This window comes from Paramormyrops kingsleyae, chromosome 4, assembly GCF_048594095.1.
Source record: "Paramormyrops kingsleyae isolate MSU_618 chromosome 4, PKINGS_0.4, whole genome shotgun sequence".
Lineage (NCBI taxonomy): Eukaryota > Metazoa > Chordata > Actinopteri > Osteoglossiformes > Mormyridae > Paramormyrops > Paramormyrops kingsleyae.
In genome coordinates this window covers 24567980-24581803 of record NC_132800.1, presented here as the reverse complement: position 1 = coordinate 24581803, position 13824 = coordinate 24567980, and the positions used below count along the sequence as shown (strand labels likewise).

Genomic DNA, 13824 nt, shown 5'->3' with positions numbered 1-13824 from the left:
GAACACTGCAGTGCACGCAAACTCCTGCTTTCCGTGCCGGGACACGCCCCTTCGTGCAACTCAAACGACAACTTTGTTTGTCTCCGGTGGGTGGAGAGGGAAGTTTCTACCTGGGAAGTTTCAACGAAGGAGATGCCAGCCCGGCGTCACGCCCTGGGAATGTGCGAGTCGCGCCCCCCCCACCGTGCTGGCGAGGACTCGCCAGGGAAGGTCGTGTTATGGCAAGGCTAAGAGGCTAAGGGGGTGCTTTGTAAACCCTTAATGCCGGGCTTAGAGAGAGGGGCACCAGCCGTTAACATGACGGCCCAGTGACTGGGCAGTTGGCACGGCCTGGCCGGCGGGGGGGGGCGGCTTTGGACAGTGCAGCTGCAAAGGTCCTTATATTAAAGCGGATTCCTTTCGTTATTTAAGAGGCGCTCCGAAGGATTTGTTGCATTCCACCGTGGCCCTCGTCACTTCGTCTGGAGTGATTTTACATCTCCTAACGTAACCACAGAAGCCGAGAGCTCTCGGTGCCAAAAGGATTTCACTGGCCTCGATCACAAAATGAGCATCCTGGAAAAATAATCAGACTAAACTGTTATGAATAATCCTAGTGTGCTTCGTAATTCAGCCCAGCATGATTATATCTGCAGGTGTGACGATACAGTAAGTGAAATATAATGTATGCAGTTTACTATGCAAAATGCCTATCGCTGTTTGGGTCAACAGTTAAACCGATCAACGTGTTACAGTGACTGTACTGTTATTTGCTATGACGATGAGGAAAACACTGCTGAAAATAATGCTGATTTACTACTCCACTAACCAATACAGGAAGAAAACAGCACAGTGATGTTCATCTCAGGAAGTAAAAACAGTAATAAACTAAAATGTTTGTGTAGGGAAATCAGAGGAGCACTGAGAAAATAATCGTCACCTGCACTGCACTTCTTCGCAGTCGATACTTTAATAGTCCACACTGACCTCCCCCCCCCCCCCCCCCAATGCACACACACCCAGCCAATAAGCACTCAGAATAGCTTCCCTGCATGACCGTGTGTCACGACTGTGACACCTTCAGCGACGACTCCGTGTCACCGAAGGCGTCTTCCGCTCACTCGTCATCTCCCGCCGATTGATATTTTATTACGGATGCCACCAGAGGGTTAAGGCAGGGTGCCTAAGCTCCCCAGGCTCTTAGTAAGTGTCACGCCTGCCATCATTACGCCTGTCAGTTTTGGCTGTTCAACAAGAAAGGATTCATCTCCTTGCCTGCAGGAGCCACTGACACGGGGCTTATTTTGTGGATGTGTGTGTGAGATACAGGGCAGGCCGGGTGCCCCAACTCCCAGTTTCGAACACGCTGCTCTGTGGAAGAAAAAAAAACCTCAGATGATTTACTAATACTTTATCCATGTGAGTCCCAGCCGCCGACTCCTCCATTTATCAGCGCGACGTCCGATGTTATCTGTGCGTCTGTGAATATATACGCGGAGAAGCAATAAAGCCTGATTGTCTGTTTCTAATCACAGGCAGATGTTTGGGGGGGTGTAACATCTGCATGGACAGGAGCGAGCGCCCCCCCTCCCCCCCCCAAGCTGTGCGGCCACCGTTGCTCCACAGGAGCGGGGGGCAGCTGTGGGATGGGAGGCCGACCACTCGGCCCACCGCGATGTAAAGGAGGAGAGAACAAGGGAGAGCTATGTACAGAGGCACTCGGCTCAGCTACTCTGCGTGTTTCCTTACAAAAGCAGTAAGCGAAGCCAGACCCTATTCAACGTCATGATTACACCGCATTCTCAGAAATTAGAGCTTTGGTTTATTATCCTCAAACTGACCATTTAGTTTAAAGTTATAATCACAATACTGTACAGTTTTGCTGAGACAGTATCGCTTTCCCTTGCAATTTGTAGCTTAAATCGCTTTATTTGTTGTTGCATTAAGCTAAATAAACTTCTAAAGCTAAATAAGAACATCTTTTTATGCCCGTATTTTGACTTCATTTTGTTGTAATGAAGGCAGTATGATCAGCTATGCTTGTAACCACTCAATAGGCAATTAGTCAAAATTGCACGGGTTTAGACCTGCATTGGCCCCCAGGGGTATTGAGAAGACATGGTTTGGAACAGGTTCATGTACAGCTCTGCGTTCCTCACAGTCTTATTTATTTCTGTTGTTCTGCTTCTTCTTCCAGATGCTTCAGTCCAGTTCAAACAAATAATCTTACGCTACTACAATGAGCATTTTTTGTTGCTATTCTTTCCTAAGAGCTTGGCCTCCGAAGCCCCACTCAGAGAAAAAAAGATAATAAACAATAATTGTGGACAGTCATAAAAAAGACGCTGATTTGTCATTGCGGTGTTTGCCCAAGATATAAGCACAATTTTATAAGTACATAACCAGATATTAAAATGAGCTTTATGTATATATAAAGTAACATACACTTGCAGCCCAAGAATATTAAACATAATAAACATATTCTTAACTATTACTGAGTGGCAGTAATAGTACAGAGCTTTGCCTGAAAGATTCTGGTATGTTGCAACACACTAACGTTGTGTCCAGGTTATACCCTTAAAGGAGAGTCTTCTAAAAGATCTCTGTTATTCAGAAGGCTGTGCCAAAGGCTTTTCCCTTTATGTCTTCAGATTTACTGTCCGCACTTAATGCCCAACTAGCTGTACAACATGACTCACGCCTATTCCTTGTCCTTTCATTGACCTGAGACTGGCACTTTTTTTAAAAGTTACTGGGGAAATCATTTTGTGCTTTGCGAGTGAGTTTTATAACCATTGTCAGCTGCAAAAAGTGTTGTGTCACTATGGTGCTGTGTATGTCAATGTGATGATATATCTGCTTGTGTTGCTTGCTCATCCTTTTCTTCAGACGATTTAGCACGACTTTTTGTTTCTATCGTCGGCTTCGTCAGCTGACTGTGGTCAGCGCAGAAGGATTCTGGGAAGTTGGACCTCCTCTGCATGTGGTTCCGGCTGGGTGGGCCGAACTTTCTTGTCATGCTCAGGCAGCCGTATGGCTCAGCGCAAAGTCAGTGAACAGGAGAAGCTCCCTAACCTCCCTTGGAATTGGATTTTGGTTTTGGAGCTGAAGATCCCATTCGGAGAAAACATTCAAGAATGCTCATTCCACATCTCATTCCTCTCCGATGGTCTGTCTTTGTGCTCGTGGTGAATCACTGGTTTCAGTAAGTGCCTGGGTGACAAGATGACTTTCTGTGCAATCAAACAGCGTCATCATGGAGATATCTGAGTCTTACAATACAAAGGTGCTGGCTTGCTAGATGCGGGGTGGGGGGTGAGGGGTGGGGCGAGCAGACCGCCAGAGGGGTGGCTGGCTTCCTGATGCACAAGAGACAGACAGGAACGTGTGTCCTGGAATGTTCTACAGGGGATGCACCTGCATGCTTAAATGCCAGGCTTGCTCGCCCAAGAGCAAGATCTCAATTCACTAACTTAAAGCACTTAAAAAATAGCTCTGAATAGCCTCCTTGTGTTCCTTTACAGGTTGAATCAGCGAGCATTTAAAGTGCAAACTTCCTCTTAAATAAACAGAATCAACGTGCTGGTAGTATAGTGAACTGAGTTAAGTGTGCAAGATTCAGTTGGGATCCCTGATACATTAGTCATGTGGTACGTTTACAGGTGTGTCATGTGTAAAAGTCCATTTACAGACCTGCAAATGAGATGAAATGGCACATGCATGTAGGAGTTCTTTAGCTTTCGTGTATCCCATCATGCTCTGCTTTGAGACATACATGTACGAGTGAGAACATAGCATTGGGTCAGAGCATAGAGTCGGCCACTGATCCCCAATGTGCCCCTAGAGCATCTTTTGGGGGGTTAAGGGTGACTATGGGTCTCAAGTGATGACTTTCCATCAGAGGCACAGAAGTCTAGCCTGCAAAGGCAAAACCACCAAAAACTGATAAAGATAAACGCAAGAGGAATTGCAGTGATAACTGAGCGCAAGAAATGCAGGACTACAGTTCTTTAGTTGCTACAAGCTGAATTAAACGTTATTGGGATTTTTTATTAAAGGTACATTTATTTACATATAATATAATTGACTGGCCTCTCATCTAGGGTGTCCTGTGGCTTTTTGTACCCTATTTGGGATTAACTCCAGGCTCAGCATTATCCTGCATTGGAAAAGAAATCATGGGTGACAGATGGATGGATAATATAAGGAAAGAAGAAATATTTTTCTCGTATTTTGCGTACATTTTATATTGCTCATGTTTGGGTTCTCATTTCACACCTGGTGGCTAACTGACTGCTGACTCGCATTGCCTAGCAACAAGTTATAGCACTCGCATTGCCTAGCAACAAGTTACAGCACTCGCATTGCCTAGCAACAACTTACAGCACTCGCATTGCCTAGCAACAAGTCTTAGCATTCGCATTGCCAAGCAACAAGTTACAGCACTCGCATTGCCTAGCAACAACTTACAGCACTCGCATTGCCTAGCAACAACTTACAGCACTCGCAATGCCTAGCAACAACTTACACCACTCGCATTGCCTAGCAACAACTTACAGCACTCGCATTGCCTAGCAACAAGTCATAGCACTCGCATTGCCTAGCGACAAGTTACAGCACTCGCATTGCCTAGCAACAAGTTGCAGCACTCATTCTGAGGCCTAGTCCTGGTTGGCTGTAGCTTTTTTAAAAAAAATAAGTAATTGAAGCATTCTACTCATGAGCTGAACTGGAAAACCAGCACTGCAGCCTGTCAGGACCAGAGCTGGGAAGAAGTGGGTTCAGGTATAAGTTGAAGAGTCTAAGGTTTGCTGGTGACAACTTTCCATTTGGTATTATCTTTCATTTTCCACCGCTGACTCTCCCAGCCCTGAGTGGCTGATATCGCCATTTGTGCATATTTATGTGACATTTAACAGCTCCATTTTCATTTCCTCGCAGCAGAGCAGCAGGTGTAAGCGATGCCTTTTCTCGAATCGTTTCTGCACGCCTGGATATCCAGCTCCAGAGGAAGGTCACCGCCATTTCCCCCGCTTTCAGGACCCCTTTTAATCACCTGCCTGAGCCGAATCGTTTTGCTCCAATAAAAATATTGGCACGTGCGATTTTCCAGCTTTTACGCTGGAAATGAGCTTCGCGGCGTGCTGGTCAGCCTGAGGAATTTGGACGACACCCATAAGTACTATGGAACGTGCCCTTGTTATACACATAGTCCTTTTTAGTTGCTTCTTCATAAAAAGCCATAAATCGTGTTTTCATCCTTGGATATTCGGGAAATTTTTCAATATTTATTCAGGGGGAAGAGTATGTGCCTTCTTAGTACTGGCATAATTGGTGGGATCAGGCAGTAGGGGAACATATAATAAATCATATAATAAAACTCCTACTGTTACACTAAAATTCATGGTAACTTTCCATTAATTGCTCTCATTGCCTGACATTATTTAGATGGAGACTGTAACCTTGGTTCCTTGGCTCTCTCTACAGTCAAGCCTTGGTTCAGGATCCCTGCTCTGCACATCAGGAGAAGGGATTTTAGAGATTTTGGATATTCCCTGTTGTTCCTGTTTTAGGCAAATATAAACGCAAACAAATTAGAATGTAATTTGTGCCCAGAGGCTATAGAGCACAGCTAGTTTATATATTTTATATATATAAAGAGAGAGAGAGAGAGAGAGAGCATATATTTCATATATATGCAACCTACTGAGTGACTACCTCAAAGTCATGTCTGAACTCAGGCAATACGTGTCATTAAGGCCCCTGAAAGAGAACATATCTGCCTATACCTCATATCTGCCTATACAGTACCTCCTGATAACACACAGTCAGTAGTATTATTTATGACATCCCACATCCATCAAGACAAACGAGGTGTTTGCGAAGATATCCTGACAATGACTTTGTCTTCCTCTCCACTTATGGAGGCTCCATTCCTCAGTGAAAGGTCTGTATTTATCTGTGGAAGGAAGCTAAATCATTTTCACGACTGCGGAGCGGATGCTGTATCTGTGGCTCTGTGCTGACCGCGTGAGGGAGGTCAGGCTGAAGTACCTGCCTGTTTGCCAGGGGGCGCAATACAGAAGCCAGCCTATGTGTGCAACTGCTCAACAACAACAACAATAATGATGATGATGATGACGATGATCTATGAAAATGTTGCCATATTTGGAATAGTATAACATTGGAGATGATGGCTTTAATGCCAAAATATGTCATTTTTTCTCTTGGGAAACACTTAAACACCTTTTCAGTAATGTGTGGTTCTGGTTTGAATGCAAATTGAAGTCGTGGAGCTTGTTCAGTTACAAACGGTTCTTTGCGTGAAAAGTTTAACTACATAATTACCTACCCATCTTTAAGTGTTTGGCATGTAAAACATATTTACCGCCACAGATTCACACATCTTTGAAGGTAGCATTGCTATGGGTAAATAATGACTATTTGCCTCACGGGGATGTAATACACAGCTGGAGCCATAAAAGATTTTATCGTGAACTCGGTCAGTAATGTCACTCTATCTTCCTACATACAGTTAGTCAGCCCTGTAATTACAATGGATTAGAGGAGTAGCTTGACGGCTTTAAGAAAGAGAGACATATTTAGTGTAAGTTAACTCGTGACACTGTCAGGAATTGTTTCACTAGCAGGCACTGAAAAAAAAGCATACTCTTTGAAGTACTCTGCTGAAGTACTCTGCTGAGGTACTCCTGCATGCAGTGAGGCAGTGTGTGGGTGTGCGGGCAGGGTGAAGTCAGGTAACCACTCCATGCGTTTAGCTCACCTGTCACATAAGACTGGATTCTATTTTTTGGTATCAGCCCCAAAACATGTGCCCAGATTGTGACTCTCAGGCCTGTACTCTCCCAAGCTAATAAATTATGCATAGAGTGTACCTAGCTATTAATTTATAGAACGAATGAGAGCCATCCAGTTGTCCAAGCATGCAAGGAGACATATTTTCATATTCTCCCATACGGGGAGTTCTTTAGCACATTAAATGTTGTACCGGTGCTTCATCTTGCCCCTGTTATACCTGTTGTCCCGGCTTTTATGTGAGCTAGGAGCCTAATAGCAGTGTGAGCGCTGAGGTTTCGTCGGTATGAAGACGGTAAGAACACAGCCAGTTCTCTGTAGTGAGCGCTGAAAGACAGCTGTAATTATGGCTTTTCAGGAGAACTTGTTTTCTTTGGATGATAAGAATTGGTATTGCACGTGAAGGGTGTTGCTCTTCGAATGGGATTTTCAGACGGTTTATTTCAGTACCCGTTCCCCTGACTGAATCCTACTCCACTTCGAAGTATGTTTGGCATCCCGCTTTTGTCATTATTTTTGTTTGTTGAAGGGTTTTGTTTTTCGGTGACAGATTGCTCATGTAATGACAGATTATGGATGTGTGGGAACTCCGATGCAAGTAAGAAAAGAAGTAATCACCTTATTCTGCTACAGTGTTTGCAAAGCCTGCTAACGATTTTAAATGCTGACCAACCAAAGTCCTGAATCCTAGAACTCCCAGGGTCTGATCAAACATCTCCAGGTACAATGAGAAGAGGGCAAACATGCAGGCCGGAGCCCCATTGTTCCACCACAGGTTTTCCATCGTGCCCCAGTTAGATCAGGTAGGTTTGGCTGTCCAAATGAAGAACCAATGGGGAGGCAGTACTTCATTAGACGTTCCTAAAACAGACATATTGCAAAGGACACCATTTTCTGCAAACTGACATGCAACATTAGCTGTGCTGGAAAGAGTAAATGAATAACTTCAATTAATAAATAGAATTAGTTGAACAAAACGTGGCATGGTGGTGTAATATTTAGCACTGCTGTCGCCTATTTGGGTTTGGGTCCCTGCTGGGGTTCTGTGTGTGTGGCGTTTGCATGTTCTCCTTGTGTTGTGGTGGGATTTCCTCTGGGTGCTCTGGTTTCCTCCCACAGTCTGAAAACATGCTGAGGCTGATTGTAGTTACTGAATTGTGTGTGAGTTGCCCCATTCTGGGTTGTTCCCTGCCTTGCACCCATAGGCTCTGGACCCCCCGTGGTCCTGAAGAAGATAAGCGTTTCAGAAGATGAATGGCTGTTAGCTTAATAACTGAAACAAAACTGCGATTTCTGACACTCTTATTTGTTTATATGTTCTTTTACGGGGAAATAACATGCATATCTTCTGAATGAATCAATATGGATCCTGCCAACAAAGCAAAGTTAAGCCTGCAGGAAGTGTCTGGGAATACAGACATGGATTCGGCATTAGGGCTTTACTGCCTCCGAGTCCTACTCTTCCTGTCATTCTTCAGACGAGTGCCACTTGTGTACGGCGCAGTGTCTGGGAACAGAGAGTTAAGAGCTGGCACCGATTGCGGTGGTAATCACAGAGGGTCACGGCGTGGGGTGGGGGGGGGGCGTGCAGGCGCTGGACGCCAGCCGAGATGCCGGAGTTTCCATCTCCACACGTCTGGTTATTTTTCATAAGATTTTCCTGAAAGGATGTTATGATTTTCTCGATGTTTGGTGGCTGGTGATAAATGGACCCTTTATGATGTCATGTGAAAGGTTAACTCATATCGCTGCCCACACAGAGGGTAGGCAGGATGGGGTGGGGGGGCTGCATGCCCTCTTTACATGCTGAACCTATGGGGCATGGCTGTACCATGCACCCTCCCACTCTGATTGTTAGCTCTGTTCAATAAAGACAGGAGCTCTTGCCTTTTCAGACTTATCCTTACAAAAGAGGACAATTACCTCAATCGACTGGCCAGGTAATCAGAAACAATCATTCAATAAATAAGTAAATGGATAAACTAAAAAAAAAATTACCAAATTATTATTATCATTATTATTGTTATTATTATTATTAATGTTATGTTCAATGTATTAATTATGGTTGTAAAATTTAGCAGCTAATAGTATATTATGATAGAATTTCATGCATAATGCTAGTATGAAAAATTGAATTGAATTGAATCGAATCGGAATTTAAAGAATTAAAGATAAAAAAATAAAGTGTAAGTGAGCAATGGAGTAAAGGGACATTGGTATATGTCGAAAGGAGAGGCAGCAGGGGCTGGGTGGGGTGAGCTGATGTGCATGATCTTCAGGATCTAGCTGCCACACTCAGGCGAGCGCCAGAGCTGCTTTTGATGCTCGTAAAATGTCCCTGTCGCCTTCATCCGCTCCCCCTCATATCTGATCATCCTGTCACCTCCTCACCCTCTTACCGTCTCTCACTGTTACCCTGCCTCATCCTCTCATCATCTCCCACCACTAACCAGCTACGCTTTCACTCCGTCACCCAGTGAAATCCTATCCCTCTCTCCCACTCGTCCCTTCAGCATTTACTCCTGCATACCTCCTGCCCTGCCAACTATCACGCTCAAATTATCACTGATGCTGTCACTCTGGCATCCTCTCAGCTTCATCCACCCGCCCTTCCCCCCAAAGCAAAAAGATAGTAGTTAAAAAAATGTGCCTTTACATTTGTAGATTTTGTACATTTGTGTGCATTTCAATCAAATATCTGTTTGTGTGTCATGCTATGAGAAATACATTAATAAATCTAGTGACTGCATGGAAGCTATTTCATTAATGAACAGTCATTCAGTCATTTCAGCTAGTTCATAAGGATCCGTGGTAATGAATCATAAAGGTCTAAATAATACAGGAGAACAATGTGAATTATGCTCAGCGGTATGTTAGTTTAGGTTTTATTGTTTTGGAGGAGCGATGACATCACTGCCAGCTCATGTTTGGTGATTATAGGTATCATTCATATTTGTAATATGCAAATTTTACTTGCAAATAAAACATGTTCTTTATCCTTAGTCATGCATAAGTATAATTGTTTAAAATTCCGGGATGCTTTTCCTAGTAAAACCATTTACTTATCACCCAGGATATTATCATTACTGAGACCAGCTTTCACATCCATGCATTTTCCATACCTGCTTGTCCTATGCAGGGAATAACCCAGGATGGGGCACCAACCCATCACAGGGCTCACACACACACACCATTCACACCTATGGACAACTTGGCAAACACAGCTGGTTTTTGGGCTGTGGTAGGAAACTGGAGAACCTCATCTATCGCAGTGCTAACTGCAGTATCGCAGTGCTAAAACGCCTCTGGTATACACAGGATGCTATTCAGTCGAACCTAATGCTGTTGTCACCCATGACGGCATGAGCACAATAACGCTGTCTTGTTTCAGGGTAAGGCATTTCCCAGTGCGTCCACATCACCGCGCGTACCGTCGCATTGAAACAACGAGCTTGCATGCATTGTTTGTTTTTATAATGTGTGTCTCGCCCTCAGTTTCGATTGGCCGATTGGGCTCAGATCTCCTGCTTTGAAACGTGATCCGTGGGAGGAATGCGCATGCAAGCAGCCACTAATTTGGCAGCGGATTGTGAACATGGCAGGGATACGGCTGACCGATGCTGGGCCCCGTGCCAGAACACTCACCTTACTGGAAGCTGCAGCCGGGGCCTCACAGGGGGCGGGGCTTACGCGCAGGGTGTGATTGGCAGAAAGAGGCAGGCGCGCAATACCTATCAAGTGAAGCACGCCGTCCTTTATTTCAGTGCCAGCATCCAACACTTATTCCCAGCTGGCCGAGGGCTTTTCAGAGCTCTGATGCACTGATGCCCTCTAACGAGGGAGTGAGTTTCGACGTCGAAAAGGTGAGGGGACAAGGGAGGGGGATTCAAAGGCTATGGCTATGTTTGCTGGGGGATGTGGGGAGGGGGGGGGGACTGAGAATGCAGTACTCATAGTAAGGGGACTGGGTTAATTGTGATATGACCTCCCTAATGGATTTTCCTGCATTCTCTTCATGTTGATTGAATAATTAATATTTCAGCTTCTCTTGCTTCTCTCAGTCAACTCCTCCTGAACTCGAGCAGCCTGAAATTCCTTTTCGGTCTTCCTTGGATGTTTTGATATAGTGCTGCCTCAATTTATCCCACTCTCTGTTTTATTTATAATTATATTACACTGATTTGCTTGGCAAGTGCGTGCTGAAGCGATCCAAGCTTACAGTTCATCGTGCATGCAGAAGTAGGACAGGAAGCACATTGAGCAAAAGTTCAGCAGCTCACGTACTGCCTCGTGTACGCGGTAATATCTCACACAGTTACTTTCATATATTTCATAAAACACAGAGCCATATAATATGCATGTAAAGGACGAATTATATACAGTGTGCAGTCTTGGGCCGCCAAAGAAAATTATGTTTATATTATGTTTATTCTGGTGTAAAACTTGGGTTTCACATCTGTCAAAATGTGTCAGCTTAGCCAATTCAAAACCTCTTGTCAAGTCACACGTATTTAAAGCGACCATCCATGAATTCATTAACTCAACCACTGTCACACCATGATTGGCTCGTCAATAATTAATGAAGTTTATCAATTTACATGATTAAGTTTGCTGGTGGTGAAATTTAATAAATACATATATGACTGTAAATTTCTATATACAGCTTCCCTTTAGGGCACAATGTGGTTACGTTCCAATAAAATATCGTGAGGTGAAAATGCATTTTAATACATTACACCTAACCTAATAAGCATCGTAGCCTAGCCTAGCCTACCACAAACATTAGCCTACAGTTGGGCAAAATCATTAACAAAAAGTCTAAGTTATAATAAAGTATTGAATAAGTCAAGTAATTCATTGCATAATGTACCGAAAGTGAAAAACATTTACGTATCGTAAAGTCGAAATATCGTAACACACACCATCATATCCTAAGGAACTTTGTAAGTGCAAATTTGCACTTACTGCACAGGTGAATAACTTCAAATATAGTTTTTTTGCGTGGCGGTCTGAGGGTTTTGTACCTCACTACAAACAGCAGCATGAACACACTGGCCTAGTTCAGAGGGGGAATATTTTTTCTTTCGTCTTTTCTTCTTGCAGAGAAGGAGAGGTTCAGCATTCCTGCGCGTGACGGCGCCGTGTCCAGAGATTGGCCGTCTGCAGCTCCTCCATTAATTTCCCCGAATGATTATCATGCGCAGAAAGGGGCAGCGTGATGAATCTGGGAGCTGAGGAGCAGACTGTGGAGGAGTGGGGGGGGGGGGGGGGGGGGGCTCTCCCCCCCCCCCAACCTGAAGCATTAGCTTCCCTCCTCGCATTATCTCCTATGTCAGTGGAGCTCTGAGAGAGGGTGCTGACTGACTCGATTTCCCCAAAGCCCGGCTTTGCCATTGTTTCTGCACTGACGGCACTCCGCTGGGCCCCCGCCGACAGACAATACCACTGACCTGCCACTTCCTGTACAGACCAGACAGCTCGCTGCGTTCCTCTTGTCTCTTATCGCCAGCTGTCATTGAGAGCCCCCCGCTCCCCCCCCCCTCCACCCCCAAAAACCACGGCCTGCGGAGGGGAATGCACCAAAATCAAACTTTCATTATGACTTTCTCTCCCTGTTTGGGCATGACGAAAATTGCGATTGTTGCCAGCGATAAGATAAGAATGTTGCAGCCACTTCTGCAGATTAGTGCTGGAAAGCGGAAATGCCTCTGATAGGCTTTTCACCTCACATTTTCAATGGCCTTCCATCTTTCCTTTTTCTCTCTTCCCTTCTGCCGTCTTCTCTTTTGAAACTGTTTACGCATCTGCCGTCTTCCAGGAGGGGCTCGGCCGCCCAGCAAACACTGGCGGGGCACTGAGAAAGCTCACTGACCCAGGACCTGCTGCATGTCTGCTCACGCTTCTGCGGCTCCCTCCCGACTGAGGCACAGAAACTGCTGGCAGTCCCTCATTCGCCTGGTACCCAGAGCTTCTTTCCAGCTGCCAATCAGTTGCCTTCCCTCCCATGTGGCCCTCAATTAACCCCTGAAACACCCTCCAAGTGTCGCCTTATGCTGCGATATGGGACCTCGACTCTTTCATTCCATTTGGACACGCTGCCAAGTCTTAATCTTTTGTTTCTATGTTTACCAGAGTATATATAATTTCATTTATGAGTGACTGCCTCTGTACCACTGTAAATAAAATTTAAAGCAATTATGAACTGATCACTCCTGTTCAGTTTAATCTTTATAGGATTTCCATGTATCTTCTACCTGTTTTCCATCTCAGGCAGCATAGGGTGCAGCTGGGATGGGGTGCCAGTGCTTACTTTGAGTGCCTTATGCATGTCGACCCCCCCACCCCCACCCCCACCCCCACCCTGAAGGTATCAGGCGACGTGCTACCTGCTGGGTCATTTTGCTGCCCTCTCATGAAATAATAGTGTTGCAATTTCTTTTGTATTTAAATGAGAGTTTCTAAAACAGGTAACAATGTAAAGCAGACATTTTCATTGAAATGTTCTCCTTATGAAGCCGTTTGTCATGAAGTGTAAGTGCACGCAGGGGTCCGTGTGCTGGGTCGCACCCTTCCTCCAGGGGTCAGTGTGGACCTCATGAAAATGATACAGAGATCGAATTGAATTGAATTACTTTGCATTCCTGCCCTTGCTGGCCTTCTGACTCTGGAGAGCCCTTATGAAATCGCACAGGTTCTGCCTGCTGGATTAAATGGGCCACGATTCCCCTCAGCATAGGGGCCCCGGATTATGCTGGAGCCCACAAAAACGGTTTCACAAGTTTCCGTGGAACTTATTTCCCCCACTGACTAAGAGTGCTGGATAGCTGAGCACAGACTTTGGCTGCAGTTGATGAGCGAAAGCACCGCCTCACCTGGGCCAGGTCAGAACAAGAGCTGCCCCCCCTCCCCCCCCCAGCGCTAGCAGCAAAGGCCTGGACATACTTCTCTGCACGTGGACCATGCTATGCACGTATAATCTGGGCCCGGAACTGTTCATACTCCTGAAATTCGCAGAGATATCGAAAGGCT

General features: G+C 45.1%; 2 long non-coding RNA genes across 2 annotated transcripts; both read left to right on the top strand.

The window, feature by feature from the left end:
• Positions 1-1152: 1152 nt before the first annotated feature.
• LOC140589031 (uncharacterized) lies at positions 1153-1955 on the top strand. Its single transcript, XR_011990218.1, has 2 exons — positions 1153-1398; positions 1515-1955. It is a non-coding gene; the product is annotated as an uncharacterized lncRNA (long non-coding RNA).
• A 6705-nt stretch (positions 1956-8660) lies between these two features.
• LOC111854330 (uncharacterized) lies at positions 8661-12024 on the top strand. Its single transcript, XR_002840654.1, has 3 exons — positions 8661-8735; positions 10291-10658; positions 11899-12024. It is a non-coding gene; the product is annotated as an uncharacterized lncRNA (long non-coding RNA).
• Positions 12025-13824: the final 1800 nt, after the last annotated feature.